Source organism: Eufriesea mexicana, unplaced genomic scaffold, assembly GCF_001483705.2.
Source record: "Eufriesea mexicana isolate 0111107269 unplaced genomic scaffold, ASM148370v2 scaffold9269, whole genome shotgun sequence".
Lineage (NCBI taxonomy): Eukaryota > Metazoa > Arthropoda > Insecta > Hymenoptera > Apidae > Eufriesea > Eufriesea mexicana.
The window spans coordinates 119967-133970 of NW_016916987.1; the positions used below are offsets into that span (position 1 = coordinate 119967).

Below are 14004 nucleotides of genomic sequence, written 5' to 3' on the forward strand. Positions count from 1 at the left end.
GAACGCTCTAACGAAAACAAATCGAACGGAAGTCGTAAAATTTGTGAAAGGAAAGATTTAGCCAACGATGAGACATAAGTAAACCAACGACGAAGCATTCGAATATTATACGAAATACTCGAATGCTGAAACAAAGACACATAGAATGAAAAAAATAAAATCTGCAAGAAGAAATTATTGTTAAATTATTTAAGAGAGTGGACAATGGCCACTGAATAGCCATTGATCTAGCCAACGATGATATAGAAATAAACCAACGACGAAGCATTCGAATATTGTACGAAATACTCGAATGCACAAACAATGAAACCTAGAATAAAAGAAATAGAATCTGAAAAAAGAAAGATAATTAAAACCTGAAACGAAAAGAAAGAATATTATACGAAATATTCGAATTCTCAAATAGAAATAAATAAAAACCAAGAAGAAATCTGAAAAAATAAAAAATTATTAAAATCTGTAAGAAAATAAAATAATTAGCACCTGAAAATAAAAATAAATTATTAATACCTGAAAACAAAAAAAAAATTAGTAAATGGTTTAATGGGGTGGGGTGAGGGTGGGGTGGTTAGCCCCAAGCTCACTTCGGACCCCCACCCCTCGCGCACTACGAAAATTTATATGTTACACTCGCGAAGTCGAACCGACAACTGACTTGACCTGCGTCGCGTCGCCCCTTATATAGCCGTCGATCGGCCGAGCCCCCCACTCCGATCGGAAATTTTCGATCTTCGCTGATTTTATTAATTATTAATTTTCCGCTCTTACAGCCAATAATTTATTAATTTTTTCACTTTCATTACAAATACACGTTGTGGAAAATTTGTTATTAACAATATTAATTTGTTATTAACAGTCAGTGCAATAATTTATACACTTTTTGCAAATTATTGATACATTGTAAACTTAAGTGCGTTGTAAGTTCAAGTAATAGTCAATAAATTATTAATTTTTTCACTTTTATTATAAACTTACGTTGTGCACAATTTGCTATTAACAATTTTAATTGGTTATTAATCATAAATTCGATAATTTATACATTTTTATAAATTATAACTATATTTGCACTTCCATAAGATAAATTTCCATCACACGTACATGTTTATCAAAATATTTTTATTTCCTCTGTATTTATGGCTAAAACAAAGTATTGCACACGTAAGTAAAAACATTGGTAGATCCATTCTTATCTTAAAAGCAAGTTGTGATCTTATTTTTTAACGAGCTTATATTAAAACCTCATTTTTATTTATATATCGAATAACGAAACTGTTTGAAATCATAAATAATTTAAAGAAATTTATTAGAACGATTTCAATTACGGATTCGTGTTCAAGAAAGTAAAGAATTATCTACAACAATCATCTAATAAATATTGTAAATTACAAAGAAGGTTATAACGTGTTGTACAGTGTAATTATATAAAATCTAAATCGTTTTCCAATTAAATGTTTGTCTTTTGTTGTTTCAGGTACTGTTTGGATACCCTGGAATTAAATCGAACAGCACGTGGATAATGAGCATCCTATAGCATTGTGAGTACAGCCTAAAGTATTTCCTCGAAAACGTTGAAAATGCGAATTTATACCTTTAATATTCTATTTAATTAGTCACTATCGTATTTTTGAATACGCTAGAGAGAAATATATCTAGCGAGAGAGATATTTCTATAAGATAGAGAAAATATGAGACTAATAAAAGGAAGCAAGTATACCAAAGATAACATAACCTCGATAGATAGTACTCAGATACGGAAAACATACATGGAAGCTTTCTTCGACTCATTGTCTTTGTCTCAATATACATCGCCAATAGGGATTATGTCATTACACGAGATAATGGCCTGCCATAATTCAGAACACGAGTTTAGAGGCTACATATTAATTTCGTCGAAAATGATTTAATCTCGGAAAAGGCAAAGTCAATCTTTTGAAAACTCTATCGCTTTATGAACCGCAGTATTGAATTTTACGTGCATGCCACAATTTGATACTAATTAAATTCCATAAAAAGTTATATTATTTCGCGAAAGTTATTTGAAAAGTGAGAGAAACGTGTTTGACGATGAAAAAGAGCGAACCGAACAAATTAAATTTGGCACATTTCAATGTCTATTAATTTCTTTAAATAGAAACTATAATGAAACAGAAACTTCGAAAAAGCAATCGTGGAAAAATAATTTATGAAAAATATTCCAACTTAGAAACGAACCTATAAGTATTATTAGAAAGATCGAGGTTATGAAATATTAAAAAGTTATAATTAAATCTACGAAAAGAACAAAGTTCTAAGGACTTTGAATTAACTTTGAACTTTGACTTAAAGACCCTCAGCAGCCATTTAATCAGATTCTAAAGATCGATGTTAATTAATATTTCAAATTCAAAATTACCCAACAATGCTTGGAATATCGAAATAAAATAATTCTACGTTTTAATTCGTAAACGATTTCTTATTTACCATATTTTAGGATATTTTTCAAAAATATCGTCGACTTTATGGCAGAAAGTCTTCGAGTTACTATTTTCCTGTAACGAAAAAATCGCCGAGTGCAAAGGGTTGAACGTAAAAATCGAATTAACAAAGATCACAAAACTGTAGGGATTAAGGTTATGAAACCTCGAAAAATTTTAATGGAATCTTCAAAAATTCGTATCTCGTGCATATTAATATATCAAATTTACAATTACCCAACGATGCGTGGAATATCGAAATAAAATAATTCTACGTCTTAAATTGCATACGATTTCTTATTTACAATTTTAGAAATATCGTCGATTTTATGGCAGAAAGTCTTCGAATTACTATTTTCCTGTAAGGAAAAAGTCCCCGAGTGCAAAGGGTTAACTTACTTTTCAAAATTGAAAAAGAATCTCAAAGAATAATAAATAAATTACGAGTATACGTAATAAAACATCTCCCGTTATCCGACTACATTTTTAGGTTATGTTCTGATTAGTTAGATCTGAACTGGAGACAGTGATCGCCGCCACTCGAGTAACATAATGTATGATAATATTTGAAGCGAAAAATATCACTGGTAACTTTACGTATTCGCAACCGAGTTATTTATCTGCTCGGAATAATTGAATTAAATAGCGTGGAGAAAGTTGCAACAAAGCGAACGTACGAAAGGGACTATGGGAACGCTGGAAAGCGATAGCAGCGCACGTGCGCGGCGCACGAGTGTAACGCGCGCGATTATACGATTTAAAATCAACGGTCAGCGTTTAACCGTTTTATCGGCTAACGATGACGAACAACGTTCGAGAATTATCGAAAACATGTTTTCGTTAGGAAGTTACAGGGAATTAATGTTTTGCAGTTCGGTATTGCGAGGAAAATGTTATTAAATAATGTCGTGCACGCGGTGTTCATGCAACCTTGCGTGATTTAACGGAAGTATTAGTATACTTTGAAAATTGTTCGGAGCATGATGTTATTGAATTCTGCTAAATTAACGTTCTACGCCACGATTTTATGGCCGGGTTAACGACGAACTATTATTAAAATGTTACACCGTTGCGTCGTTTTTTAAATTAAAATTTTTTTTCGTAATTGGAGGAATATTAAAAATAAATATTAATATGGGAATGAAATATGTGGAATATTAAATTGGTCGCACTTCGCAATGATTGGAAATAATGATAATTTAAACAAAAATTTAAGAGAAAAGAAAATTCGTTTGTATTAAAATTTCAAAAATTTATACGAAATATGCGTTACACTTTTTACAAATACTCTCTCGATTCTTTTGAAGAGGTTTTTATAATTGTCGTTCTTTTTAGTTTTAGGTTATATTTTCGTTCGTAGAATATGTAGATTTTGCTTTTAAAAGTGTTTTATTTTTCGAATTTCTAGATTTCTGTATTTTTTGCTGTCTTTTTCGTTTATTTTCCCAGGTTCTATTATTTTCATGTTTCTTTTCAACTCTGTAAACTGTCATTTGATAAAAATTACCAGAACCAGATGCTTTTCAGAGGCAACTTCATCGCATTTTCAACAAATTTTCTACGAAAAGATATCAGTAGTTTTAAAATTCCCCAGTTTGAGACCCCAAACTTGCTTCGAAGCAGGTTCCAAATATACAACCAAAAACTTTCTGCCCCCTCGACATTGAAATATCGAAATCCCATATTTCCAAATCATCTGACTTCCATTTTAAAACTTCCTTGCCCTCGATTTTCGATCTTTCGTATTTCCAATTCGGAGTTCCTAATTTTCCCCACTATCGACAAACCTGAGTATCTCCAATTGTCCCCTGCACATCGTGATTTTTCACGTTTCGAGACCATCCACTCGACCTAAAAATTCGAATACCAGAACAAGCTATGGTTGGAGAAAATTTCGCCATCTTCGACTCGTCGGAACGGAACGTCCCGATTCGAGTGTCGTATATACACAGAAGAGAGTGGGTATTCCTCTCAAGTGAATAATGGCCAATCGAATAGTCATAGGTCATAATAAAACGGGTAGCCGGTGGTGGCGCTGTTAGCGCCTCTTTAGCACACGTCACTGGGCTCTTTAAACTCCGCCATTAAGCAGCCATTTCGCGGTCGACGGTTCCGTTTCCAACGGCATCCTGCGCTGTTTATTTCATCAAACAGCCGGCGTGAGCTCGAAATGACTGATCGTGAGCAAAAATTCATTCACGTCAAAAACTCCATCACCAACGATAATCCGTGAAATAAATTCTCCAGTCGAGATTTCGAATACGCGTGGCATAATGAGATTCGATGCTGCCTGGCAGTGATTGCGGCGGGTTTTTAAGAGACAGTTTATTTCTCTATCGATAGATTACGAGTGTTTGGTGATCTTGGTCGACGGTGCTGCGAATGCATGGAGATTTAAATAGAGATCTTCAAGATCGGAGTTTGCTTTTCTTGGTGTCAAGAGTACCGTTCCTAAAGATCATGTGTTTCGCTGATACTGTCCATGTCGTAGATCTGCACGAGAGCAAGCTGCGTTTTCAAGTCAATAATTTCTAGGTGACTGATCGTATGGTGGATTTGCACGAAAGCAAGTTATGTTTTCAAGTTGCCAATTTTTAGGTGGCTAGCCTTATGGTAGATTTGCACGAAAGAAAATTGCGTTTTCAAGTTGACAATTTTTAGATGGTTGACCTTAAGGTGAATTTGCACGAAAGGAAGCTGTGTTTTCAAGCTGCCAATTTTTAGATGGCTGGCCTTATAGTGGATTTGCACGAAAGGAAGCTGCGTTTTCAAGTTAATAATTTTTATGTGACTGGTCTTAGGGTGAATTTGCATGAAAGGAAGCTACGTTTTCAAGTCAATAATTTTTAGGTAATTGATCTTATGGTGGATTTGCATGAAAGAAAATTGCTGTTCCAAGTTGACAATTTTTAGGTGGCTGACCTTAAGGTGAATTTGCGCGAAAGCAAATTGTATTTTCAAGTTGCTAATTTTTATGTGACTTATCTTAGGGTGAATTTGCATGAAAGAAAGCTACGTTTCAAGTTAGTAATTTTTAGGTAACTGATCTTATGGTGGATTTGCATGAAAGAAAATTGCTGTTCCAAGTTGACAATTTTTAGGTGGCTGACCTTAAGGTGAATTTGCACGAAAGCAAATTGTATTTTCAAGTTGCTAATTTTTAAGTGACTGGCCTTATGGTGGATTTGCACGAAAGGAAGCTGCGTTTTCAAGTTAATAACTTTTAGGTGGTTGATCTTATGGTGGATTTGCATGAAGGGACGATACACTTCATCGGTATTTTTTAAATTGCAAGATAGGAATTGCTCGAAGCAAAAGTAGAAGTTTATTAATCATTTTCTCTGCAGATTACAATCTAGTATTTTATCCGTGTCATTTATGTTAGATATCGAAATGGAAACATTCGAAATTTTCTAATTTACAGATACGAATTTTCCTCGGTCTGTGGGAATACATTGCCTGCTTCGTTTTATGCTTCACTGGAACTCGTTCGTTCTCGAGTTGCTTACAAATTGAAATTTTCCAGATATAATGAGCACGATAAATATCGTACGCGTTACTGTATAGCTGTACATGGTTTCGCAAATTTGGAACATTTGTTACAAAATTCCGTATTTAGTGGGCTTCAAATGATATTTATAACGATATATTTATTTCCACGTGTATTTGCACATGTTGTGCTGCTGAAATTACATACTTCTCGTTTCTCATATAAAATTCGAGCTTCTATAATGTTACATACCCATTTACCTGTATTTCGTAATTTCCGTTTTATTTATTTATCACCTCGCTATAACTCGATATCGAACAGTCTACTTATAGCAACTATTAGTTTCGAACTTTATGCCATGACTTTAAACCATAATCGATGGAAACTTCTTTACTCGTGGGCAAAGAAAATTCCTCTTAGAAAATATTAACTGAAAAATATAATACTTCCTTACTTTCTATATTATTTCCATAATTATTCACGTCCATTTAATCAATTACAATATTCCAATTTCGAAGTTACATTCTCAACTAACAATTAACAAAATTATATTCTCAATCAGGGATTAATTTATCATTTTAAACCTAGTATAAAAATTGGTCATTATTATTATAATAAAAATTATATAAATTTCTTTGTTTCATTTCCTTCGTCGTAATAAATATTATGGTCGTAGATTATCTATAATTCCATACAATTCATTATTACAATTAGTTCATCTAACTTCGAAGATACTTATTTTGTCGAGTAAAATAAAATTAGCATAGTTTAATTATTTATTAGCTTTTTCTTAGTAATTTTCTTACAGAAAATTTCCAAAGGTGATTGAGAAAATCACAGTCAGGAGTTTTAAAAATAATATCACATGCAACGTTTTACAAAATACGGGAATTTTCATATCAAAATGAGAACTCTTAGAACTCGTGAGCAGCGATCCTAATCAAGAAGGCTTAAACGGACCAAACGAGAATTACCAATGGCCATAGCGAGTCGACGAATACCGATGGATTCCCGTGTTCCTTTGAACAGTCAGAGAGATTTCGATCTTCCGAATTGAATTTTCCTCGTGTTTCGCTAACGTTCGCAGAAATAGACGGAACCAAGGACCTTCAACGGCGCGATTATGTCCGTCCCTGTCCCTTTGTCGAGTAACTGGATTTGCCGCGTCTCTTGCGGACCATAATGGATCTGACTTGCGTGATTCTTGTAGTAATTACCACTTCGTTTCCAAAATGGATCCATTGTACGTGCAAACGACGAGACAGCACGGAACCTTCGCGTAGTAAAGCTTTCCGAATTACAACAATTTCTGCAGTTTATAATCAACTTCCTATCAAGCATAGCGAATTAGTACATTTTATCCTATTAATTTAACACAGATATCGAGTTTCGATCTTAATCTCTCCTTTAAACACAGAGAGAAAGAGAGTTTCCTGAAAGAGAAACGAATTTCAGGAGATTGAGGTTATGTTCGTAAAGGATTGGACAATATTGTCGCATTAAATTTGTATGAAAACTAGGTTTTAAAAATTTGTATTCAACTCCGATATCAACAATTCATATATGCAAATATTTACAGAGGAAGTAATATTGCTACACGTGAAAAAGGATAATATAATTATTAATAATAATTGCAATGGTCCGATAAAGATAAATAAATTAATATAATCACGTTCCTGTTCGAATAAAAGTCAACGTTCATTTCGTCAAAAATATCTGAATATTTTTAGCAATTATCCGAATAAAATAAATATCAGGAACAATTTTGTCCCCTTTGCTAGCTTCAACCCTTTGCGCTCGACGATTTTACGGCCAAAGAAGGGTACGAGTTGAAAAATTTTCTGCCACAAAGAATTATTTAATTTCGATACCTCGCACGCTCTTGAATTATTTTAAATTTGGTATATCAATTAATATCGAGGTATCGAAATTAAATAATTCTACGTGTTAATTATTATACGATTTCTTATTCAGTGTTCAAAAAATATCATCGGCCTTATAGCAGAAAATTTTTCAACTCGTATCCTTCTTTAGCCAAAAAATCGTCGAGCGCAAAAGGGTTAAGCGTACCCCTCTCGTCCCGACGCCACACTGTCGCCCGCCGTGGAAACGGGCTTAACGATCGCTCGGGACTTTCCCCGATGCGTCGATGTCCCGTGTTAATCGACCGATTACGGGCGAGTCCTAGCTGGGACTTGTTTGAATTGCTACGAGGAGACCCTTTAGAAGTGTCTCTCGTTAGAAAGAGTTCGTTTCTGGATCGATTGTTTGCTCAACGAGGGAAATCCGCTGATAATGGCGACTCGTGACTGCAGCCACGGCCAACTGGATGTCGCTTTGAGAGACGTTGCACGGTGAAACGCTCGTAAACGTGCATGTCGTTGGAAAGTTCACAAAATTTGACAAATTCCCATTTGCCAGAGAAATTATTCGAAATAAGAAAAATTCGGGAATTCCGTGTCCTAATGACACTCTTGAAATTGAAAACCTCTTTGGTACAGAGATGAAAAGGAATTTTGCGACGAAAACAGAAAATGTGATTACCAATATTAAAATATCTCGCGTAATTAATTACAAAATATTAGAAAACAACGAGATACTAGACAATTTAAAGAAAGAAATTGGTAATTTATGGGAAAAAGTATTTGGATATCGACAATTCATAATACGTCCACTAATTCCCTAGATTTATTTCACTAGAACTATTTCACTAGGACCAAAATAAGTTCAATCGCGAAAAATTACGAATTTTAAGAATAAAAGGAACTGAAAAATTCGAAGAATAAAATTAAATATTTATAAAATTGATAAAATTGATAAAATTAAATATAATAAAATAAAGTAAAATCGCCAAATAACGAAAACAAATGGCAAACGCAATATCTTTGGAATTCGCGGAAAACCGAGACCAACTGGTTCAATTCGCCATCCGAAAGCGGGCAAAGCCAAGCGAATTGAAAGTTTCGAAATTGTCCGTAACGTGATTCGAAATCGGTCGGCAAACATCGAAATTTCTTGCGGAAGTAAGGGGGGTAAAATGGCCGCGGAGTCTGAGAGAATCACAACAGGTGTTCAGTATCTAGAATGGTCGTTGTAATGCCTTTGAAATCAAGTCGGAAGCTCGGATTTTCCGCGCGTTCACATGCAAATACGTCCTTCCGATGGACGGATCGCGTGTAAACACCGCACGAGCGGATTACTCGCGTGTTACGGGCCTGTCATCGCCGTTAATCGATTTTTCCCCGTTGCATCGGGCCGCGACTCTTGACGAGTCGACCTCCGCCAGCCTGAATCCTCCTTTGCCGATACATCCACGGGATCTTCCGTTCTCGTTAATGAGATGTAACGAGATTTCAAACAAGCCCACCTTCCTTTGCCAATTTAAATTCGTTGCGAGGCATGACGGTTACGATGAGAAAAATGGCGCTGGTGTCGCTAGTGTCGCTTAACGTCAAACCTACCACAACGAGAAAGCAGTAAGATTTTGAAAAAGATATAAAATAAAACTCTGAATAATTGAGTGCTGCATGTGTACTGAAAGAAAAATTATGAAAACGAGTGGCTAAGACCATAAAGTTCAATAAGAAATTTTAAATGACAGATTTAAAAACAGTTCTTTAGGCCATGGTAGATTTAGTGTCAATAATAATATTGGAACACGAGGAACTGACAAATTTCGAAATATATTGACAGGATTTAAATATTTTTGGTGAAAGGTAAAATGAGTTTCTTAAAATTAAAAGCAAAAATCGATTTGTATTCGTTGGCAGGGAGTAATGGCGGTTTTGATGAGAACGATGGCGCTAGTGTCGTTGAAATCGTTTAATTACATACTTGGGATACGAGGAGCTGATAAATTTATAATCATATTATGAATTGATTGTATTGGAACTTAATATTTTTAGGGCAAGGTAAAATTGTCTTTTAAAATTAAGATATGCGAATTAATTTGAATTTGTTGGGAGAGGGTGATGACGGAGTTAACGAGAACGATGGCGCTAGTGTCGCTAATAAAATGTCCTGATAGACTTGAGATTCGTTGGTGCTTCCAAATTAAGTATAGAAATCTTCGATATTTAATATTAATAAACAAACTTTTATATCATCAATTTAATTATTGCTTTTGTTATTTGCATTGATAAACAAATATAAATCTCCTGTATCTTTCTCCCGTAGATATTCGAAATAACACCAAATACTATAGTATATACCAAGGTTCCCAATATTTTCCGATTTGTACATTTATAAATAAATTTTCACGGTGTGCATATTTCAGTTAGAGATCTTAAAATATTAATACCCTTAAGATTAAGCGAAGGTTCATTCATCGAGATACTGCAGCACTTATTAGCCTTCTGTTCGATCCCCCGTTTCATTCGAAACCCTGACATTTCTAATAAATATTATTCTCACAATTCCCAGGCATTCGTTGATCAAAATAATAGGAATTCTTGACTACAGGGCCGTAAAAGAGCGTTCCAGCGTTCTTCGCGGACACAATAGAGTTCTTTATCAGACCCTACGCCTAGAGTGAGCATAGACAAAGTGGACAGCCAAGCGATATACTATATTATTCGCGGACTTTATTAATCCATCGTGGAAAGAATTATTCCGATTGGGTGACAAGTAAATTCAATTATCTCGTCGATACTAGAACGAAATAAATTTTCTACGAGTTCGTGGTTAAAAGTGTCCGCATTTTTAAGTTCGTAACGTGCATAGGCTATCAGGCTGAAACAACGACGCCAATCAATGAATGCATTCGTCCATAACCAGGGTAAAATTCCCCGCCTTATTACTGCCGTTCTCGTTGGCGAAATATGTGCCCTTGACAGGGAAAAAAATTTAATACCGTTCGCCGGGAGAATTTCATTGCGAACGAGGAAGTCACGAGAACGCGCAACGTCGAGGTCCAAGGAAGCTATTTCTCCGCGTCTCTTCCGGTCCCTCTATTCCCAACTTTATTTCATCACTGCACCCCGTCGTGATCCTTCCAGTAGCAATTTTCGTCATATATAATTCCTCGAGTTTTCTTCGAATTTTCGTTATTATTAAACTCCATCTTAATTGTTATAATACGTAAAATATACCGCAATTAATAATGTTTTCCCTGCAAATCTTTAATACCTGTTCTAGAGCCTGAAGTTTACCTCGCTATTAATTATTTCGCAACACACCGCTAACCTACAGCACTTCCTCGCAGTTGTAATTCTTTCTCTTTCAGGAGCTGTGTTATTCGAGTTTCTCTTTCTTCCTGTTTGTTCCAAGTTTTGTTCCCACAGTAGTAAATTGCGTGGGAAACTTGGCGACGATATAGGTATTCGTAACAGGGATTGAAAGGTTCAAGAATTGGTATCTTGGGGCTTTCCTGTGACCCTAACTTGGCATGCTAGGGGCTAAGGAGTGCAGGGACCCTTGGGATTCCTTTCACTGGTACATCCAAAATCTCATTTAAGAATTAAATCACCAATGATGTCCAATTAGATTCCATGGAAAAATCGTTGATAATGTATTTTTGACAGCTATTGGAAGGTCCAGGAACTCCTGTGTAGGCGCTTTCCGGTGACTCTAACTTGGCATGCTAGGGGCTAAGGAGTGTAGAGACCCTTGGGATTCCTTTCAAAGCCTCATTTAGGAATTAAATCAACACTGACCTTCGATTCGATTCCATGGCAAATCGTCGATAATACATTTTTGACAGCTATTGGAAGGTCTAGGAACTCCTGTGTAGGCGCTCTCCGGTGACCCTAACTTGGCATGCTAGGGGCTAAGGAGTGTAGAGACCCTTGGGATTCCTTTCAAAGCCTCATTTAGGAATGAAATCAACACTGATCTTCGATTAGATTCCACGGAATATCGTCAATAACATATTTTTGACAGCTATTGGAAGGTCTAGGAACTCCTGTATAGGGGTTCCCCGGTGAGCCTAGTGACCCGCACTGATATCCCAATGTTAACGATTACAGTACGAGTGCCCTTTAAGATTCCATTCGATTCTTATTTATGAAATAACAGAATTAAACGTATCAGCTTCAGAGGGTGCGATATATGCGATTCGAGGATCATATTTTCGTGACCTGTCAGCGCGTCGTTAGATATGGAATATTTCTCGGGTGTCACGCGAGTTCTCGTTTTATCTTCACCCCAGAGTATCGCGACGCGACTTCTTCGGTTATCGCGTCAGCTGGAAGGCAATTACTGATCGCCCTGGAATTCCTGTGTTCTCGAGGAAACGGCTGCATAAGCGACGGCAATAATCGAATATCGTCGCGCGAGCTCAAGGTTCTGTCGCCATAATGCGAGGCTTGGAACGCTGACAGCGTGTCATAGGGCAGCTAGGCTGAATGAAGCCATCGGGTTGGGAACAAGTCCCATTCGCGGCGTGATATGACCTGATAGATTGATAATAAATTACTCATTTGCTCTAATAGCATTGTTACTGATTTCCTATTAATCGAGGATTTCATGCTGATTTTTCTTGATTATTATAGTTAGACAAATCTAAATATTTATTACTTAAAATTATATATATATGTATATGTATATTAGATGAAAGAAAATTAAATTGATAAAAGAAAAATTCATTTTAGGATTATAAGATTATTAAATAGAGTATGAAAATATTCTTCTGTTATAATAATTGAGTAAATATGTTAAGTTTCATTTTTAATTACGATTGAAATATTTATTTATTTATGGAGTTCTAAGTAAAAATAGGGAAAAATTCATTATAAAATAGGTAAAAATAAGGACAAATTCGTTTTAGGATTATAGGATTATTAAATAGGAGTATGAATATATACTATATTGTAATAATCGAGGAATTATGTTAAGTTTTATTTTTAATTACGATTTAAATATTTATTTATAAAGTTCTAAGTAAAAGTAGGGAAAAATTCATTACAAAATAGGTAAAAATAAGGACAAATTCATTTTAGGATTATAAGATTAATAAATAAGAGTATGAAAATATATTTTTGTTGTAATAATCGAGGAATTATGTTAAGTTTCATTTTTAATTACGATTTAAATATTTATTTATTTATAGAGTTCTAAGTAAAAATCAGTAAGAATTTTTTAAATATTCTTTTTAATTTGTTGATATCAGTAGTCTACTAAAATGATAATAATTTATTAGGGAAATCATTTTAGTTTCTAATACGATCAAAAATAATTAGTGTAATTAAAAATGATTTTACAAATACAATCAGAAATTTCATTTTCATAATTCTATGCTCTATGGAAGAATCGTAATTATTTGATATTTAATACTTCGTACTTCAAGCGTTACTACTTTCGAACTCTGTATAGTTAATTTTATACCACTTTAATAGTACTTCCTAACCTCAAAAAAATTTCTTTGTCGGTTATTTCATCAACTCCCTCGATAAAACATGTTCGAGTGTTTACAACTGTTCGCGAAGGCCACTTTGATTCTTCATTATACAGCAGTTGCTATAATAAGTACGGAAGGTCAAGGTAGTACTTTTTATCGTGTTCTTATAGTTCAGCTTATAGTCAATTGTCTATTTGCGGGGCATTCCCGCGACTGATTCCATTCAAATATTAACAAATTATCCGTTCGTTGTATTGGTCTAGCGATACTAGTAGAACCATCTAATGAAAAGCTTCAATACAATGTGACATCCACGTTTGTAAGTACTCAATCTGTCTAGTACAATAATAGAGTAACAGGAATAAATCGCTGCTATTTTAATATCCATACAACTCTCTCTTCCATTTTTGCTTTTAATAGCTAATTTTCCTGGGAACAAGCAAACACAAGTTAGACGCGCTGAAATTTTTAATCCACCAAGAGACACCTGCCAATAATTTATTAATAAAAATTACACAACAACGTAACACACTATAATAATTTTTTAAATTAAAATTGTAAACATTCACAGCTCACGAAATATAAATTGACATGAATTACAAATTTATAATTATAAATTATCATAATATATATTAATATAATATATAATTATAATTGTCATAATATAATACAAATTTATATTATGAACCTTATCTAATATTTATTGTCAAAGATGTAATAAATAT

The 14004-nt window shown here is 34.5% G+C and overlaps 1 protein-coding gene across 2 annotated transcripts in view; it reads left to right on the forward strand.

The window, feature by feature from the left end:
• Positions 1-14004, forward strand: part of LOC108553089 (octopamine receptor beta-2R) — a 124028-nt gene that overhangs the window by 39474 nt on the left and 70550 nt on the right. For both annotated transcript variants that reach the window (XM_017907857.1, XM_017907858.1), the window contains exon 2: positions 1472-1535. The gene's annotated coding sequence lies outside the window, so the exon portion shown is untranslated. The remainder of the gene's footprint in view (positions 1-1471; positions 1536-14004) is intronic.